Source organism: Nomia melanderi, chromosome 1 (genome assembly GCF_051020985.1).
Source record: "Nomia melanderi isolate GNS246 chromosome 1, iyNomMela1, whole genome shotgun sequence".
Classification (NCBI taxonomy): Eukaryota; Metazoa; Arthropoda; class Insecta; order Hymenoptera; family Halictidae; genus Nomia; species Nomia melanderi.
This window is the reverse complement of record NC_134999.1, coordinates 6,048,902-6,070,724: the sequence shown is the minus strand read 5'-3', so window position 1 is coordinate 6,070,724 and position 21,823 is coordinate 6,048,902.

Sequence of the window (21,823 nt, the reverse complement as noted above, 5' to 3'; positions counted from 1 at the left end):
ACCGATGGGAAGTTCGGGATACTTCTAGTCGAAATTGACTTTAGACTATACAATCCAGGTTTCCAAAGTGCAAAACTTGGATTCCGTCGGGCAGAATTGCCAGGAAGGTCGGGGGTAGCCATTTGATTTAGCGGTGATTGGACACCAGGGAGAGGTCTCATAGGGACCACGGCTACATCAGGCTGACCGATGGGAATGTCGGGATACTTTTGGTAGAAAGTGACTTTAGACTATACAAACCAGGGTTCCAATGTGGAAAACTTGGACTACGTCGGGCAGAATTGGCAGGAAGGTAGAGGGTAGTCATTTGACTAAGCAGTGATGGGACTCCAGGACGAGGTCTCAGGTTCCAAGGCCACATCCGGCTGACCGTTGGGAAGTTCGGGATACTTTTAGACGAAATTGACTTTAGACTATCCAAACCAGGTTTCCAAAGTGGAAAACTTGGATTCCGGCGGGCAGAATTGCCAGGAATGTCGGGGGTAGCCATTTGACTTAGCTGTGATGGGACTCCAGGACGAGGTCTCATAGGGACCAAGGCTACATCCGGCTGACCGATGGGAAGGTCTGGATACTTTTGGTCGAAGATGACTTTAGACCATTCAAACCAGGTTGCCAAAGTGGAAAACCTGGATTCCGTCGGCCACAATTGCCAGGAATGTCGGGGGTAGCCATTTGACTTAGCAGTGATGGGAATCCAGGACGAGATCTCATAGGGACTAAGGCTACATCCGGCTGACCCATGAGAAGTTCTGGATACTTTTTGTCGAAATTGACTTTAGACTATACAATCCAGGTTTCCAAAGTGCAAAACTTGGATTCCGTCGGGCAGAATTGCCAGGAAGGTTGGGGGTACCCATTTGACTTAGCAGTGATAGGACTCCAGGACGATGTCTTATAGGGACAAAGGCTACATCCGGCTGACCGATGGGAAGGTCGGGTTACTTTTGGTCGAAATTGACTTTAGACTATACAATCCAGGTTTCCAAAGTGCAAAACTTGGATTCCGTCGGGCAGAATGGCAAGGAATGTCGGGGATAGCCATTTGACTTAGCAGTGATGGGACTCCAGGACGAGGTCTCAGGTTCCAAGGCAACATCTGGCTGACCGATGGGAAGTTCAGGATACTTTTAGTCGAAATTGACTTTAGACTATCCAAACCAGGTTTCCAAAGTGGAAAACTTGGATTCCGTCGGGCAGAATTGCCAGGAAGGTCGGGTGTAGCCATTTCACTTAGCAGTGATGGGACTCCAGGACGAGGTCTCATAGGTTCCAAGGCTACATCCGGCTGACCGATGGGAAGGTTGGTATACTTCTTGTCGAAATTGACTTTAGACTATACAATCCAGGTTTCCAAAGTGCAAAACTTGGATTCCGTCGGCCGGAATTGCCAGGAAGGTCGGGGTTAAGCGTTTTGACTTAGCAGTGATGGGAATCGAGGACGATGTCTCATAGGGACGAAGGCTACACCCGGCTGACCGATAGGAAGGTCGGGTTACTTTTGGTCGAAATTGACTTTAGACTATACAAACCAGGTTTCCAAAGTGGAAAACTTTGATTCCGTCGGCCGGAATTGCCAGGAAGGTCGGGGGAGCCATTTGACTTAGCTGTGATGGGACTCCAGGGCGAGGTCTCAAACGGACCAAGTCTACATCCAGCTGACCGATGGGAAGGTCGGGATACTTTTGGTCGAAATTGACTTTAGACTATCCAAACCAGGTTTCCAAAGTGGAAAACTTGGATTCCGTCGGCCAGAATTGCCAGGAAGGTCGGGGGTAGTCATTTGACTTAGCAGTGATCGGACACCAGGGCGAGGTCTCATAGGGACCAAGGCTACATCCGGCTGACCGATGGGCAGGTCTGGATACTTTTGGTCGAAAATGACTTTAGACTATACAATCCAGGTTGCCAAAGTGGAAAACTTGGATTCCGTCGGCCAGAATTGCCAGGAAGATTGGGGGTAGCCATTTGACTTTGCAGTGATGGGACTCCAGGACGAGATCTCATAGGGACCAAGGCTACATCCGGCTGACCGATGGGAAGGTCGGGATACTTTTGGTCGAAATTGACTTTAGACTATACAAACCAGGTTTCCAAAGAGGAAAACTTGGATTCCGTTGGCCGGAATTGCCAGGAAGGTCGGGGGAGCCATTTGACTTAGCTGCGATGGGACTCCAGGACGAGGTCTCATAAGGACAAAGGCTACATCCGGCTGACCGATGGGAAGTTCGGGATACTTCTAGTCGAAATTGACTTTAGACTATACAATCCAGGTTTCCAAAGTGCAAAACCTGGATTCCGTCGGGCAGAATTGCCAGGAATGTCGCGGGAAGCCATTTGACTTAGAAGTGATTGGACACCAGGGAGAGGTCTCATAGGGACCAAGGTTACATCCGGCTGAACGATGGGAAGGTCGGGATACTTTTGGTCGAAATTGACTTTAGACTATACAAACCAGGTTTCCAAAGTGGAAAACGTGGATTCCGACGGCCAGAATTGCCAGGAAGGTCTGGGGAAGCCATTTGACTTAGCAGTAATTGGACTCCAGGACCATGTCTCATAGGGACGAAGGCTACATCCGGCTGACCGATCGGAAGGACAGGATACTTTTCGTCGAAATTGACTTTAGGCTATACAAACCAGGTTGCCAATGTTGAAAACTTGGATTCCGTCGGCCGGAATTGCCAGGTAGGTCGGGGGTAGCCATTTGACTTAGCAGTGATGGGACTCCAGGACGAGGTCTCATAGGTTCCAAGGCTACATTCGGCTGACCGACGGGAAGGTCTGGATACTTTTGGTCGAAAATGACTTTAGACTATACAAACCAGGTTGCCAAAGTGGAAAACTTGGATTCCGTCGGCCAGAATTGCCAGGAAGGCCGGGGGGCCCATTTGACTTAGCAGTGATGGGACTCCAGGACGAGATCTCATAGGGACCAAGGCTACATCCGGCTCACCGATGGGAAGGCCTGGATACTTTTGGTCGAAATTGACTTTAGACTAAACAATCCAGGTTTCCAAAGTGGAAAACGTGGATTCCGTCGGCCAGAATTGCCAGGAAGGTCTGGGGAAGCCATTTGACTTAGCAGTAATTGGACTCCAGGACCATGTCTCACAGGGACGAAGGCTACATCCGGCTGACCGATGGGAAGGTCGGGATACTTTTGGTTGAAATTGACTTTAGGCTATACGAACCTGGTTGCCAAAGTTGAAAACTTGGATTCCGTCGGCCGGAATTGCCAGGTAGGTCGGGGGTAGCCATTAAACTTAGCAGTGATGGGACTCCAGGACGTGGTCTCATAGGTTCCAAGGCTACATTCGGCTGACCGACGGGAAGGTCTGGATACTTTTGGTCGAAAATGACTTTAGACTATACAAACCATGTTCCCAAAGTGGAAAACTTGGATTCCGTCGGCCAGAATTGCCAGGAAGGTCGGGGGTGGCCATTTGACTTAGCAGTGATGGGACTCCAGGACGAGATCTCATAGGGACCATGGCAACATCCGGCTCACCGATGGGAAGGCCTGGATACTATTGTTCGAAAATGACTTTAGACTAAACAATCCAGGTTTCCAAAATGGAAAACTTGCATTCCGTCGGCCAGAATGGCCAGGAAGGTCGGGGGTAGTCATTTGACTTAGCAATGATGGGACTCCAGGACGAGGTCTCATAGGTTCCAAGGCTACATCCGACTGACCAAGGGGAAGTTCGGGATACTTTTAGTCGAAATTGACTTTAGACTATACAAACCAAGTTTCCAAAGTGGAAAACTTGGATTCCGTCGGGCAGAATTGCCAGGTAGGTCGGGGGTAGCCATTTGACTTAGCAGTGATGGGACTCCAGGACGAGGTCTCATAGTTTCCAAGGCCTACATCCGGCTGACCGATGGGAAGTTCGGGATACTTTTGGTCGAAATTGACTTTAGACTAAACAATCCAGGTTTCCAAAGTGGAAAACTTGGATTCCGTCGGCCAGAATTTCCAGGAAGGTCGGGGGTAGCCATTTGACTTAGCAGTGATTGGACACCAGGGAGAAGTCTCATAGGGACCAAGCCTACATCCGGCTGACCAATGGGAAGTTCGGGATACTTTTGGTCGAAATTGACTTTAGACTAAACAATCCAGGTTTCCAAAGTGGAAAACGTGGATTCCGTCGGGCAGAATTGCCAGGAAGGTCGGGGGTAGCCATTTAACTTAGCAGCGATTGGACTCCAGGACCATGTCTCATAGGGACGAAGGCTACATCCGGCTGACCGATGGGAAGGTCGGGATACTTTTGGTTGAAATTGACTTTAGGCTATACGAACCTGGTTGCCAAAGTTGAAAACTTGGATTCCGTCGGCCGGAATTGCCAGGTAGGTCGGGGGTAGCCATTTGACTTAGCAGTGATGGGACTCCAGGACGAGGTCTCATAGGTTCCAAGGCTACATTCGGCTGACCGACGGGAAGGTCTGGATACTTTTGGTCGAAAATGACTTTAGACTATACAAACCAGGTTGCCAAAGTGGAAAACTTGGATTCCGTCGGCCAGAATTGCCAGGAAGGTCGGGGGTGGCCATTTGACTTAGCAGTGATGGGACTCCAGGACGAGATCTCATAGGGACCAAGGCAACATCCGGCTCACCGATGGGAAGGCCTGGATACTTTTGTTCGAAATTGACTTTAGACTATACAAACCAGGTTTCCAAAGTGGAAAACTTGGATTCCGTCGTGCAGAATTGCCAGGTAGGTCGGGGGTAGCCATTTGACTTAGCAGTGATGGGACTCCAGGACGAGGTCTCATAGTTTCCAAGGCCTACATCCGGCTGACCGATGGGAAGTTCGGGATACTTTTGGTCGAAATTGACTTTAGACTAAACAATCCAGGTTTCCAAAGTGGAAAACTTGGATTCCGTCGGCCAGAATTTCCAGGAAGGTCGGGGGTAGCCATTTGACTTAGCTGTGATGGGACTCCAGGACGAGATCTCATAGGGACCATGGCTACATCCGGCTGCCCGATTGGAAGGCCTGGATACTTTTGGTCGAAATTGACTTTAGACTATACAAACCAGGTTTCCAAAGTGGAAAACTTGGATTCTGTTGGCCGGAATTGCCAGGAAGGTCGGGGGAGCCATTTGACTTAGCTGTGATGGGACTCCAGGACGAGGTCTCATAGGGACCAAGGCTACATCCGGCTGACCGATGGGAAGGTCGGGATACTTTTGGTCGAAATTGACTTTAGACTATACAATCCAGGTTTCCAAAGTGGAAATCTTGGATTCCGTCGGCCGGAATTGCCAGGAAGGTCGGGGTTAAGCGTTTTGACTTAGCAGTGATGGGAATCGAGGACGATGTCTCATAGGGACGAAGGCTACACCCGGCTGACCGATAGGAAGGTCGGGTTACTTTTGGTCGAAATTGACTTTAGACTATACAAACCAGGTTTCCAAAGTGGAAAACTTGGATTCCGTCGGCCAGAATTGCCAGGAAGGTCGGGGGTAGTCATTTGACTTAGCAGTGATCGGACACCAGGGCGAGGTCTCATAGGGACCAAGGCTACATCCGGCTGACCGATGGGCAGGTCTGGATACTTTTGGTCGAAAATGACTTTAGACTATACAATCCAGGTTGCCAAAGTGGAAAACTTGGATTCCGTCGGCCAGAATTGCCAGGAAGATTGGGGGTAGCCATTTGACTTTGCAGTGATGGGACTCCAGGACGAGATCTCATAGGGACCAAGGCTACATCCGGCTGACCGATGGGAAGGTCGGGATACTTTTGGTCGAAATTGACTTTAGACTATACAAACCAGGTTTCCAAAGAGGAAAACTTGGATTCCGTTGGCCGGAATTGCCAGGAAGGTCGGGGGAGCCATTTGACTTAGCTGCGATGGGACTCCAGGACGAGGTCTCATAAGGACAAAGGCTACATCCGGCTGACCGATGGGAAGTTCGGGATACTTCTAGTCGAAATTGACTTTAGACTATACAATCCAGGTTTCCAAAGTGCAAAACCTGGATTCCGTCGGGCAGAATTGCCAGGAATGTCGCGGGAAGCCATTTGACTTAGAAGTGATTGGACACCAGGGAGAGGTCTCATAGGGACCAAGGTTACATCCGGCTGAACGATGGGAAGGTCGGGATACTTTTGGTCGAAATTGACTTTAGACTATACAAACCAGGTTTCCAAAGTGGAAAACGTGGATTCCGACGGCCAGAATTGCCAGGAAGGTCTGGGGAAGCCATTTGACTTAGCAGTAATTGGACTCCAGGACCATGTCTCATAGGGACGAAGGCTACATCCGGCTGACCGATCGGAAGGACAGGATACTTTTCGTCGAAATTGACTTTAGGCTATACAAACCAGGTTGCCAATGTTGAAAACTTGGATTCCGTCGGCCGGAATTGCCAGGTAGGTCGGGGGTAGCCATTTGACTTAGCAGTGATGGGACTCCAGGACGAGGTCTCATAGGTTCCAAGGCTACATTCGGCTGACCGACGGGAAGGTCTGGATACTTTTGGTCGAAAATGACTTTAGACTATACAAACCAGGTTGCCAAAGTGGAAAACTTGGATTCCGTCGGCCAGAATTGCCAGGAAGGCCGGGGGGCCCATTTGACTTAGCAGTGATGGGACTCCAGGACGAGATCTCATAGGGACCAAGGCTACATCCGGCTCACCGATGGGAAGGCCTGGATACTTTTGGTCGAAATTGACTTTAGACTAAACAATCCAGGTTTCCAAAGTGGAAAACGTGGATTCCGTCGGCCAGAATTGCCAGGAAGGTCTGGGGAAGCCATTTGACTTAGCAGTAATTGGACTCCAGGACCATGTCTCACAGGGACGAAGGCTACATCCGGCTGACCGATGGGAAGGTCGGGATACTTTTGGTTGAAATTGACTTTAGGCTATACGAACCTGGTTGCCAAAGTTGAAAACTTGGATTCCGTCGGCCGGAATTGCCAGGTAGGTCGGGGGTAGCCATTAAACTTAGCAGTGATGGGACTCCAGGACGTGGTCTCATAGGTTCCAAGGCTACATTCGGCTGACCGACGGGAAGGTCTGGATACTTTTGGTCGAAAATGACTTTAGACTATACAAACCATGTTCCCAAAGTGGAAAACTTGGATTCCGTCGGCCAGAATTGCCAGGAAGGTCGGGGGTGGCCATTTGACTTAGCAGTGATGGGACTCCAGGACGAGATCTCATAGGGACCATGGCAACATCCGGCTCACCGATGGGAAGGCCTGGATACTATTGTTCGAAAATGACTTTAGACTAAACAATCCAGGTTTCCAAAATGGAAAACTTGCATTCCGTCGGCCAGAATGGCCAGGAAGGTCGGGGGTAGTCATTTGACTTAGCAATGATGGGACTCCAGGACGAGGTCTCATAGGTTCCAAGGCTACATCCGACTGACCAAGGGGAAGTTCGGGATACTTTTAGTCGAAATTGACTTTAGACTATACAAACCAAGTTTCCAAAGTGGAAAACTTGGATTCCGTCGGGCAGAATTGCCAGGTAGGTCGGGGGTAGCCATTTGACTTAGCAGTGATGGGACTCCAGGACGAGGTCTCATAGTTTCCAAGGCCTACATCCGGCTGACCGATGGGAAGTTCGGGATACTTTTGGTCGAAATTGACTTTAGACTAAACAATCCAGGTTTCCAAAGTGGAAAACTTGGATTCCGTCGGCCAGAATTTCCAGGAAGGTCGGGGGTAGCCATTTGACTTAGCAGTGATTGGACACCAGGGAGAAGTCTCATAGGGACCAAGCCTACATCCGGCTGACCAATGGGAAGTTCGGGATACTTTTGGTCGAAATTGACTTTAGACTAAACAATCCAGGTTTCCAAAGTGGAAAACGTGGATTCCGTCGGGCAGAATTGCCAGGAAGGTCGGGGGTAGCCATTTAACTTAGCAGCGATTGGACTCCAGGACCATGTCTCATAGGGACGAAGGCTACATCCGGCTGACCGATGGGAAGGTCGGGATACTTTTGGTTGAAATTGACTTTAGGCTATACGAACCTGGTTGCCAAAGTTGAAAACTTGGATTCCGTCGGCCGGAATTGCCAGGTAGGTCGGGGGTAGCCATTTGACTTAGCAGTGATGGGACTCCAGGACGAGGTCTCATAGGTTCCAAGGCTACATTCGGCTGACCGACGGGAAGGTCTGGATACTTTTGGTCGAAAATGACTTTAGACTATACAAACCAGGTTGCCAAAGTGGAAAACTTGGATTCCGTCGGCCAGAATTGCCAGGAAGGTCGGGGGTGGCCATTTGAATTAGCAGTGATGGGACTCCAGGACGAGATCTCATAGGGACCAAGGCAACATCCGGCTCACCGATGGGAAGGCCTGGATACTTTTGTTCGAAATTGACTTTAGACTATACAAACCAGGTTTCCAAAGTGGAAAACTTGGATTCCGTCGTGCAGAATTGCCAGGTAGGTCGGGGGTAGCCATTTGACTTAGCAGTGATGGGACTCCAGGACGAGGTCTCATAGTTTCCAAGGCCTACATCCGGCTGACCGATGGGAAGTTCGGGATACTTTTGGTCGAAATTGACTTTAGACTAAACAATCCAGGTTTCCAAAGTGGAAAACTTGGATTCCGTCGGCCAGAATTTCCAGGAAGGTCGGGGATAGCCATTTGACTTAGCTGTGATGGGACTCCAGGACGAGATCTCATAGGGACCATGGCTACATCCGGCTGCCCGATTGGAAGGCCTGGATACTTTTGGTCGAAATTGACTTTAGACTATACAAACCAGGTTTCCAAAGTGGAAAACTTGGATTCTGTTGGCCGGAATTGCCAGGAAGGTCGGGGGAGCCATTTGACTTAGCTGTGATGGGACTCCAGGACGAGGTCTCATAGGGACCAAGGCTACATCCGGCTGACCGATGGGAAGGTCGGGATACTTTTGGTCGAAATTGACTTTAGACTATACAATCCAGGTTTCCAAAGTGGAAATCTTGGATTCCGTCGGCCAGAATTGCCAGGAAGGTGGGGGGAAGCCATTTGACTTAGAAGTGATTGGACACCAGGGAGAGATCTCATAGGGACCAAGGCTACATCCGGCTGACCGATGGGAAGTTCGGAATACTTTTGGTCGAAATGGACTTTAGACTAAACAATTCAGGTTTCCAAAGTGAAAAACTTGTATTCCGAGGGACAGAATTGCCAGGAAGATCGGGGGTAGCCATTTGACTTAGCAGTGATTGGACACCAGGGCGAGGACTCATAGGGTCCAAGGCTACATCCGGCTGACCGATGGGAAGGTCGGGATACTTTTGGTCGAAACTGACTTTAGACTATACAAGCCAGGTTTCCAAAGTGGAAAACCTGGATTCCGTCGGCCAGAATTGCCAGGAAGGGCGGGGGTAGCCATTTGACTTAGCAGTGATTGGACACGAGGGAGAGATCTCATAGGGACCAAGGCTACATCCGGCTGACCGATGGGAAGTTCGGGATACTCTTAGTCGAAATTGACTTTAGACTATCCAAACCAGGATTCCAAAGTGCAAAACTTGGATTCCGTCGGGCAGAATTGCCAGGAACATCGGGGGTAACCATTTGACTTAGCAGTGACTGGACACCAGGGCGAGGTCTCATAGGGACCAAGGCTACATCCGGCTGACCGATGGGAAGGTCTGGATACTTTTGTTCGAAAATGACTTTAGACTATACAATCCAGGTTGCCAAAGTGGAAAACTTGGATTCCGTCGTCCATAATTGCCAGGAAGGTCGCGGGTAGCCATTTGACTTAGCAGTGATGGGACTCCAGGACGAGATCTCATAGGGACCAAGGCTACATCCGGCTGACCGATGGGACGTTCGGGATACTTTTGGTCGAAATTGACTTTAGACTATACAATCCAGGTTTCCAAAGTGCAAAACTTGGATTCCGTCGGCCAGAATTGCCAGGAAGGTTGGGGGAAGCCATTTGACTTAGCAGTGATTGGACACCAGGGCGAGGTCTCATAGGGACCAAGGCTACATCCGGCTGACCAATGCGAAGTTCGGGATACTTTTGGTCGAAAATGACTTTAGACTATACAATGCACGTTTCCAAAGTGCAAAACTTGGATTCCGTCGAGCAGAATTGCCGTGAAGGTCGGAGGCAGCCATTTGACTTAGCAGTAATTGGACTCCAGGACCATGTCTCATAGGGACGAAGGCTACATCCGGCTGACCGATCGGAAGGACAGGATACTTTTCGTCGAAATTGACTTTAAGCTATACAAACCAGGTTGCCAATGTTGAAAACTTGGATTCCGTCGGCCGGAATTGCCAGGTAGGTCGGGGGTAGCCATTTGACTTAGCAGTGATGGGACTCCAGGACGAGGTCTCATAGGTTCCAAGGCTACATTCGGCTGACCGATGGGAAGGTCTGGATACTTTTGGGCGAAAATGACTTTAGACTATACAAACCAGGTTGCCAAAGTGGAAAACTTGGATTCCGTCGGCCAGAATTGCCAGGAAGGCCGGGGGGCCCATTTGACTTAGCAGTGATGGGACTCCAGGACGAGATCTCATAGGGACCAAGGCTACATCCGGCTCACCGATGGGAAGGCCTGGATACTTTTGGTCGAAATTGACTTTAGACTAAACAATCCAGGTTTCCAAAGTGGAAAACGTGGATTCCGTCGGGCAGAATTGCCGGGATGGTCGGGGGTAGCCATTTGACTTAGCAGCGATGGGACTCCAGGACCATGTCTCATAGGGACGAAGGCTACATCCGGCTGACCGATGGGAAGGTCGGGATACTTTTGGTTGAAATTGACTTTAGGCTATACGAACCTGGTTGCCAAAGTTGAAAACTTGGATTCCGTCGGCCGGAATTGCCAGGTAGGTCGGGGGTAGCCATTAAACTTAGCAGTGATGGGACTCCAGGACGTGGTCTCATAGGTTCCAAGGCTACATTCGGCTGACCGACGGGAAGGTCTGGATACTTTTGGTCGAAAATGACTTTAGACTATACAAACCAGGTTGCCAAAGTGGAAAACTTGGATTCCGTCGGCCAGAATTGCCAGGAAGGTCGGGGGTGGCCATTTGACTTAGCAGTGATGGGACTCCAGGACGAGATCTCATAGGGACCATGGCAACATCCGGCTCACCGATGGGAAGACCTGGATACTATTGTTCGAAAATGACTTTAGACTCAACAATCCAGGTTTCCAAAATGGAAAACTTGCATTCCGTCGGCCAGAATGGCCAGGAAGGTCGGGGGTAGTCATTTGACTTAGCAATGATGGGACTCCAGGACGAGGTCTCATAGGTTCCAAGGCTACATCCGGCTGACCGATGGGAAGGTCGGGATACTTTTGGTCGAAATTGACCTTCGACTATACAATCCAGGTTTCCAAAGTGGAAAACTTGGATTCCGTCGGGCAGAATTGCCAGGTAGGTCGGGGGTAGCCATTTGACTTAGCAGTGATTGGACACCAGGGCGAGGTCTCATAGGGACCAAGGCTACATCCGGCTGACCGATGGGAAGTTCGGGATACTTTTGGTCGAAATTGACTTTAGACTAAACAATCCAGGTTTCCAAAGTGGAAAACTTGGATTCCGTCGGCCAGAATTTCCAGGAAGGTCGGGGGTAGCCATTTGACTTAGCTGTGATGGGACTCCAGGACGAGATCTCAAAGGGACCAAGGCTACATCCGGCTGACCGATGGGAAGGTCGGGATACTTTTGGTCGAAATTGACTTTAGACTATACAAACCAGGTTTCCAAAGTGGAAAACTTGGATTCTGTTGGCCGGAATTGCCAGGAAGGTCGGGGGAGCCATTTGACTTAGCTGTGATGGGACTCCAGGACGAGGTCTCATAGGGACCAAGGCTACATCCGGCTGACCGATGGGAAGGTCGGGATACTTTTGGTCGAAATTGACCTTAGACTATACATTCCAGGTTTCCAAAGTGGAAAACTTGGATTCCGTCGGGCAGAATTGCCATGAAGGTCGGGGGTAGTCATTTGACTTAGCTGTGATGGTACTCCAGGACGAGAGGTCTCATAGGGACCAAGGCTACATCTGGCTGACCGATGGGAAGGTCGGGATACTTTTGGTCGAAATTGACTTTAGACTATACAATCCAGGTTTCCAATGTGGAAATCTTGGATTCCGTCGGCCAGAATTGCCAGGAATGTCGGGGGAAGCCATTTGCCTTAGCAGTGATTGGACACCAGGGAGAGGTCTCATAGGGACCAAGGCTACATCCGGCTGACCGATGGGAAGTTCTGGATACTTTTGGTCGGAATTGACTTTAGACTATTCAATCCATGTTTCCAAAGTGCAAAACTTGGATTCCGTCGGCCAGAATTGCCAGGAAGGTCGGGGAAGCCATTTGACTAAGCAGTGATTGGACACCAGGGAGAGGTCTAATAGGGACCAAGGCTACATCCGGCTGACCAATGGGAAGTTCGGGATACTTTTGGTCGAAATTGACTTTAGACTATAAAATCCAGGTTTCCAAAGTGCAAAACTTGGATTCCGTCGGGCAGAATTGCCAGGAAGGTCGGGGGTAGCCATTTTACTTTGCCCTGATGGGACATCACGACGATGTCTCGTAGGGACGAAGGCTACATCCGGCTGACCCATGGGAAGTTCGGGATACTTTTGGTCGAAATTGACTTTAGACTATACAATCCAGGTTTCCAAAGTGCAAAACTTGGATTCCGTCGGGCAGAATTGCCAGGAATGTCGGGGGTAGCTATTTGACTTAGCAGTGATGGGACTCCAGGACGAGATCTCATAGGGACCAAGGCAACATCCGGCTGACCGATGGGAGGGTCTGGATACTTTTGGTCGAAAATGACTTTAGACTATACAAACCAGGTTGCCAAAGTGGAAAACTTGGATTCCGTCGGAAAAAATTGCCAGGAAGGTCGGGGGAAGCCATTTGACTTAGCGGTGATTGGACACCAGGGAGAGGTCTCATAGGGACCAAGGCTACATCCAGCTGACCGATGGGAAGGTCGGGATACTTTCGGTCGAAATTGACTTTAGACTATACAAACCAGGTTTCCAAAGTGGAAAACTTGGATTCCGTCGGCCGGTATTGCCAGGAAGGTCGGGGAAGCCATTTGACTTAGCTGTGATGGGACTCCAGGACGATATCTCATAGGGACCAAGGCTACATCCTGCTAACCGATGGGAAGGTCGGGATACATTTGGTCGAAATTGACTTTAGACTATACAAGCCAGGTTTCCAAAATGCAAAACTTGGATTCCGTCGGGCAGAATTGCCAAGAAGGTCGGGGGTAGTCATTTGACTTAGCAGTGATGGGACTCCAGGACGAGGTCTCATAGGTTCCAAGGCTACATCCGGCTGACCGATGGGAAGTTCGTGATACTTTTGGTCGAAATTGACTTTAGACTAAACAATCCAGGTTTCCAAAGTGGAAAACTTGGATTCCGTCAGGCAGAATTGCCAAGAAGGTCGGGGGTAGTCATTTGACTTAGCAGTGATGGGACTCCAGGACGAGGTCTCATAGGTTCCAAGGCTACATCCGGCTGACCGATGGGAAGTTCGTGATACTTTTGGTCGAAATTGACTTTAGACTATACAAACCAGGTTTCCAAAGTGGAAAACTTGGATTCCGTCGGCCGGTATTGCCAGGAAGGTCGGGGGAGCCATTTGACTTAGCTGTGATGGGACTCCAGGACGATATCTCATAGGGACCAAGGCTACATCCGGCTGACCGACGGGAAGGTCGGGATACTTTTGGTCGAAATTGACTTTAGACTATACAAACCAGGTTGCCAAAGTAGAAAACTTGGGCTGCGTCCGGCAGAATTGCCAGGAAGGTCGGGGGTAGTCATTTGACTTAGCAGTGATGGGACTCCAGGACGACGTCTCATAGGTTCCAAGGCTACATCCGGCTGACCGATGGGAAGGCCGGGATTCTTTTGGTCGAAATTAACTTTAGACTATACAATCCGGGTTTCCAAAGTGGAAAACTTGGATTCCGTCGGGCAGAATTGCCAGGAAGGTCGGGGATAGCCATTTGACTTAGCAGTGATGGGACTACATGACTACATCTCATAAGGACCAAGGCTACACACGGCTGACCCATGGGAAGTTCGGGATACGTTTGGTCGAAAATGACTTTGGACTATACAATCCAGGTTTCCAAAGAGCAAAACTTGGATTCCGTCGGGCAGAATTGCCAGGAATGTCGGGGGTAGCCATTTGACTTAGCTGTGATGGGACTCCAGGACGAGGTCTCATAGGGACCAAGGCTACATCCGGCTGACCGATGTGAAGGTCGGGATACTTTTGGTCGAAAATGACTTTAGACTATACAAACCAGGTTGCCAAAGTGGAAAACTTGGATTCCGTCGGCCAGAATTGCCAGGAAGGTCGGGGTAGCCATTTGACTTAGCAGTGTTGTGACTCCAGGACGATGTCACATAGGGACGAAGGCTACATCCGGCTGACCGATGGGAAGGTCGGGATACTTTTGGTCGAAATTGCCTTTAGACTATACAATCCAGGTTTCCAAAGTGGAAAACTTGGATTCCGTCGGCCAGAATTGCCAGCAAGGTCGGGGGTAGTCATTTGACTTAACAGTGAATGGACTCCAGGACTAGATCTCATAGGGACCAAGGCTACATCCGGCTGACCGATGGGAAGGTCGGGATACTTTTGGTCGAAATTGACTTTAGACTATACACACCAGGTTTCCAAAGTGGAAATCTTGGACTCCGTCGGGCAGAATTGGCAGGAAGGTCGGGGGTAGTCATTTGACTTAGCAGTGATGGGACTCCAGGACGAGGTCTCAGGTTCAAAGGCTACATCCGGCAGACCGATGGGAAGTTCGGGATACTTTTAGTCGAAATTGACTTTAGACTATGCAAACCAGGTTTCCAAAGCGGAAAACTTGGATTCCGTCGGCCAGAATTGCCAGCAAGGTCGGGGGTAGTCATTTGACTTAACAGTGAATGGACACCAGGGCGAGGTCTCATAGGGACCAAGGCTACATCCGGCTGACCGATGGGAAGGTCGGGATACTTTTGGTCGAAATTGACTTTAGACTATAGAAACCAGGTTTCCAAAGTGGAAAACTTTGGTTCCGTCGGCCGGAATTGCCAGGATGGTCGGGGGAGCCATTTGACTTGGCAGTGATTGGACACCAGGGAGAGGTCACATAGGGAACAAGGCTACATCCGGCTGACCGATGGGAGGGTCGGGATACTTTTGGTCGAAAATGACTTTAGACTATACAAACCAGGTTTCCAAAGTGCAAAACTTGAATTCCGTCGTGCAGAATTGCCAAGAAGGTCGGGGGTAGTCATTTGACTTAGCAGTGATGGGACTCCGGGACGAGGTCTCATAGGTTCCAAGGCTACATCCGGCTGACCGATGGGAAGTTCGTGATACTTTTGGTCGAAATTGACTTTAGACTAAACAATCCAGGTTTCCAAAGTGGAAAACTTGGATTCCGTCAGGCAGAATTGCCAAGAAGGTCGGGGGTAGTCATTTGACTTAGCAGTGATGGGACTCCAGGACGAGGTCTCATAGGTTCCAAGGCTACATCCGGCTGACCGATGGGAAGTTCGTGATACTTTTGGTCGAAATTGACTTTAGACTATACAAACCAGGTTTCCAAAGTGGAAAACTTGGATTCCGTCGGCCGGTATTGCCAGGAAGGTCGGGGGAGCCATTTGACTTAGCTGTGATGGGACTCCAGGACGATATCTCATAGGGACCAAGGCTACATCCGGCTGACCGACGGGAAGGTCGGGATACTTTTGGTCGAAATTGACTTTAGACTATACAAACCAGGTTGCCAAAGTAGAAAACTTGGGCTGCGTCCGGCAGAATTGCCAGGAAGGTCGGGGGTAGTCATTTGACTTAGCAGTGATGGGACTCCAGGACGACGTCTCATAGGTTCCAAGGCTACATCCGGCTGACCGATGGGAAGGCCGGGATTCTTTTGGTCGAAATTAACTTTAGACTATACAATCCGGGTTTCCAAAGTGGAAAACTTGGATTCCGTCGGGCAGAATTGCCAGGAAGGTCGGGGATAGCCATTTGACTTAGCAGTGATGGGACTACATGACTACATCTCATAAGGACCAAGGCTACACACGGCTGACCCATGGGAAGTTCGGGATACGTTTGGTCGAAAATGACTTTGGACTATACAATCCAGGTTTCCAAAGAGCAAAACTTGGATTCCGTCGGGCAGAATTGCCAGGAATGTCGGGGGTAGCCATTTGACTTAGCTGTGATGGGACTCCAGGACGAGGTCTCATAGGGACCAAGGCTACATCCGGCTGACCGATGTGAAGGTCGGGATACTTTTGGTCGAAAATGACTTTAGACTATACAAACCAGGTTGCCAAAGTGGAAACCTTGGATTCCGTCGGCCAGAATTGCCAGGAAGGTCGGGGTAGCCATTTGACTTAGCAGTGTTGTGACTCCAGGACGATGTCACATAGGGACGAAGGCTACATCCGGCTGACCGATGGGAAGGTCGGGATACTTATGATCGAAATTGACTTTAGACTATACAAACCAGGTTTCCAAAGGGGAAAACTTTTATTCCGTCGGCCGGAATTGCCAGGAAGGTCGGGGGAGCCATTTGACTTAGCTGTGATTGGACTCCAGGACTAGATCTCATAGGGACCAAGGCTACATCCGGCTGACCGATGGGAAGGTCGGGATACTTTTGGTCGAAATTGACTTTAGACTATACACACCAGGTTTCCAAAGTGGAAATCTTGGACTCCGTCGGGCAGAATTGGCAGGAAGGTCGGGGGTAGTCATTTGACTTAGCAGTGATGGGACTCCAGGACGAGGTCTCAGGTTCAAAGGCTACATCCGGCAGACCGATGGGAAGTTCGGGATACTTTTAGTCGAAATTGACTTTAGACTATGCAAACCAGGTTTCCAAAGCGGAAAACTTGGATTCCGTCGGCCAGAATTGCCAGCAAGGTCGGGGGTAGTCATTTGACTTAACAGTGAATGGACACCAGGGCGAGGTCTCATAGGGACCAAGGCTACATCCGGCTGACCGATGGGAAGGTCGGGATACTTTTGGTCGAAATTGACTTTAGACTATAGAAACCAGGTTTCCAAAGTGGAAAACTTTGGTTCCGTCGGCCGGAATTGCCAGGATGGTCGGGGGAGCCATTTGACTTGGCAGTGATTGGACACCAGGGAGAGGTCACATAGGGAACAAGGCTACATCCGGCTGACCGATGGGAGGGTCGGGATACTTTTGGTCGAAAATGACTTTAGACTATACAAACCAGGTTTCCAAAGTGGAAAACTTGGATTCCGTCGGCCAGAATTGCCAGGAAGATCGGGGGAAGCCATTTGACTTAGCGGTGATTGGTCACCAGGGAGAGGTCTCATAGGGACCAAGGATACATCCGGCTGACCGATGGGAATGTCGGGATTCTTTTGGTCGAAATTGACTTTAGACTATACAAACCAGGTTTTCAAAGTGGAAAACTTGGATTCCGTCGGCCAGAAATGCCAGGAAGGTCGGGGGAAGCCATTTGACTTAGAAGAGATTGGACACCAGGGAGAGATCTCATAGGGACCAAGGCTACATCCGGCTGACCGATGGGAAGGTCGGGATACATTTGGTCGAAATTGACTTTAGACTATACAATCCAGGGTTCCAAAGTGCAAAACTTGAATTCCGTCGTGCAGAATTGCCAAGAAGGTCGGGGGTAGTCATTTGACTTAGCAGTGATGGGACTCCGGGACGAGGTCTCATAGGTTCCAAGGCTACATCCGACTGACCGATGGGATGTTCGGGATACTTTTGGTCGAAATTGACTTTAGACTAATCAATCCAGGTTTCCAAAGTGGAATACTTGGATTCCGTCGGCTAGAATTGCCCGAAAGCTGGGGGTAGCCATTTGACTTAGCTGTGATGGATCTCCAGGACGAGGTCTCATAGGGACCAAGGATACATCCTGCTGACCGATGGGAAGGTCGGGATACATTTGGTCGAAATTGACTTTAGACTATACAATCCAGGTTTCCAAAGTGCAAAACTTGGATTCCGTCGGGTAGAATTGCCAAGAAGGTCGGGGGTAGACATTTGACTTAGCAGTGATGGGACTCCAGGACGAGGTCTCATAGGTCCCAAGGCTACATCCGACTGACCGATGGGAAGTTCGGGATACTTTTGGTCGAAATTGACTTTAGACTAAACAATCCAGGTTTCCAAAGTGGAAATCTTGGACTCCGTCGGGCAGAATTGGCAGGAAGGTCGGGGGTAGTCATTTGACTTAGCAGTGATGGGACTTCAGGACGAGGTCTCAGGTTCAAAGGCTACATCCGGCAGACCGATGGGAAGTTCGGGATACTTTTAGTCGAAATTGACTTTAGACTATGCAAACCAGGTTTCCAAAGCGGAAAACTTGGATTCCGTCGGCCAGAATTGCCAGCAAGGTCGGGGGTAGTCATTTGACTTAACAGTGAATGGACACCAGGGCGAGGTCTCATAGGGACCAAGGCTACATCCGGCTGACCGATGGGAAGGTCTGGATACTTTTGGTCGAAATTGACTTTAGACTATACAATCCAGGTTTCCAAAGTGCAAAACTTGGATGCAGTCGGGCAGAATTGCCAGGTAGGTCGGGGGTATTCATTTGACTTAGCAGTGATGGGACTCCAGGACGAGGTCTCATAGTTTCCAAGGCCTACATCCGGCTGACCGATGGGAAGTTCGGGATACTTTTGGTCGAAATTGACTTTAGACTAAACAATCCAGGTTTCCAAAGTGGAAAACTTGGATTCCGTCGGCCAGAATTTCCAGGAAGGTCGGGGGTAGCCATTTGACTTAGCTGTGATGGGACTCCAGGACGAGGTCTCATAGGGACCAAGGCTACATCCGGCTGACCGATGGGAAGGTCGGGATACTTTTGGTCGAAATTGACCTTCGACTATACAATCCAGGTTTCCAAAGTGGAAAACTTGGATTCCGTCGTGCAGAATTGCCATGAAGGTCGGGGGTAGTCATTTGACTTAGCAGTGATTGGACACCAGGGCGAGGTCTCATAGGGACCAAGGCTACATCCGACTGACCGATGGGAAGGTCGGGATACTTTTGGTCGAAAATGACTTTAGACTGTACAAACCAGGTTGCCAAAGTGGAAAACTTGGATTCCGTCGGCCAGAATAGCCAGGAAGGTCGGGGGTAGCCATTTGACTTAGCTGTGATGGGACTCCAGGACGAGATCTCATAGGGACCATGGCTACATCCGGCTGCCCGATTGGAAGGCCTGGATACTTTTGGTCGAAATTGACTTTAGACTATACAAACCAGGTTTCCAAAGTGGAAAACTTGGATTCTGTTGGCCGGAATTGCCAGGAAGGTCGGGGGAGCCATTTGACTTAGCTGTGATGGGACTCCAGGACGAGGTCTCATAGGGACCAAGGCTACATCCGGCTGACCGATGGGAAGGTCGGGATACTTTTGGTCGAAATTGACTTTAGACTATACAATCCAGGTTTCCAAAGTGGAAATCTTGGATTCCGTCGGCCAGAATTGCCAGGAAGGTGGGGGGAAGCCATTTGACTTAGAAGTGATTGGACACCAGGGAGAGATCTCATAGGGACCAAGGCTACATCCGGCTGACCGATGGGAAGTTCGGAATACTTTTGGTCGAAATTGACTTTAGACTAAACAATCCAGGTTTCCAAAGTGAAAAACTTGTATTCCGAGGGACAGAATTGCCAGGAAGATCGGGGGTAGCCATTTGACTTAGCAGTGATTGGACACCAGGGCGAGGACTCATAGGGTCCAAGGCTACATCCGGCTGACCGATGGGAAGGTCGGGATACTTTTGGTCGAAACTGACTTTAGACTATACAAGCCAGGTTTCCAAAGTGGAAAACCTGGATTCCGTCGGCCAGAATTGCCAGGAAGGGCGGGGGTAGCCATTTGACTTAGCAGTGATTGGACACGAGGGAGAGATCTCATAGGGACCAAGGCTACATCCGGCTGACCGATGGGAAGTTCGGGATACTCTTAGTCGAAATTGACTTAAACTATCCAAACCAGGATTCCAAAGTGCAAAACTTGGATTCCGTCGGGCAGAATTGCCAGGAACATCGGGGGTAACCATTTGACTTAGCAGTGACTGGACACCAGGGCGAGGTCTCATAGGGACCAAGGCTACATCCGGCTGACCGATGGGAAGGTCTGGATACTTTTGTTCGAAAATGACTTTAGACTATACAATCCAGGTTGCCAAAGTGGAAAACTTGGATTCCGTCGTCCATAATTGCCAGGAAGGTCGCGGGTAGCCATTTGACTTAGCAGTGATGGGACTCCAGGACGAGATCTCATAGGGACCAAGGCTACATCCGGCTGACCGATGGGACGTTCGGGATACTTTTGGTCGAAATTGACTTTAGACTATACAATCCAGGTTTCCAAAGTGCAAAACTTGGATTCCGTCGGCCAGAATTGCCAGGAAGGTTGGGGGAAGCCATTTGACTTAGCAGTGATTGGACACCAGGGCGAGGTCTCATAGGGACCAAGGCTACATCCGGCTGACCAATGCGAAGTTCGGGATACTTTTGGTCGAAAATGACTTTAGACTATACAATGCACGTTTCCAAAGTGCAAAACTTGGATTCCGTCGAGCAGAATTGCCATGAAGGTCGGAGGCAGCCATTTGACTTAGCAGTGATTGGTCACCAGGGAGTGGCCTCATAGGGACCAAGGCTACATCCGGCTGACCGATGGGAAGGTCGGGATACTTTTGGTTGAAATTGACTTTAGGCTATACGAACCTGGTTGCCAAAGTTGAAAACTTGGATTCCGTCGGCCGGAATTGCCAGGTAGGTCGGGGGTAGCCATTTGACTTAGCAGTGATGGGACTCCAGGACGAGGTCTCATAGGTTCCAAGGCTACATTCGGCTGACCGACGGGAAGGTCTGGATACTTTTGGTCGAAAATGACTTTAGACTATACAAACCAGGTTGCCAAAGTGGAAAACTTGGATTCCGTCGGCCAGAATTGCCAGGAAGGTCGGGGGTGGCCATTTGACTTAGCAGTGATGGGACTCCAGGACGAGATCTCATAGGGACCAAGGCAACATCCGGCTCACCGATGGGAAGGCCTGGATACTTTTGTTCGAAATTGACTTTAGACTATACAAACCAGGTTTCCAAAGTGGAAAACTTGGATTCCGTCGTGCAGAATTGCCAGGTAGGTCGGGGGTAGCCATTTGACTTAGCAGTGATGGGACTCCAGGACGAGGTCTCATAGTTTCCAAGGCCTACATCCGGCTGACCGATGGGAAGTTCGGGATACTTTTGGTCGAAATTGACTTTAGACTAAACAATCCAGGTTTCCAAAGTGGAAAACTTGGATTCCGTCGGCCAGAATTTCCAGGAAGGTCGGGGGTAGCCATTTGACTTAGCTGTGATGGGACTCCAGGACGAGGTCTCATAGGGACCAAGGCTACATCCGGCTGACCGATGGGAAGGTCGGGATACTTTTGGTCGAAATTGACCTTCGACTATACAATCCAGGTTTCCAAAGTGGAAAACTTGGATTCCGTCGTGCAGAATTGCCATGAAGGTCGGGGGTAGTCATTTGACTTAGCAGTGATTGGACACCAGGGCGAGGTCTCATAGGGACCAAGGCTACATCCGACTGACCGATGGGAAGGTCGGGATACTTTTGGTCGAAAATGACTTTAGACTATACATTCCAGGTTTCCAAAGTGGAAAACTTGGATTCCGTCGGGCAGAATTGCCATGAAGGTCGGGGGTAGTCATTTGACTTAGCTGTGATGGGACTCCAGGACGAGGTCTCATAGGGCCCAAGGCTACATCTGGCTGACCGATGGGAAGGT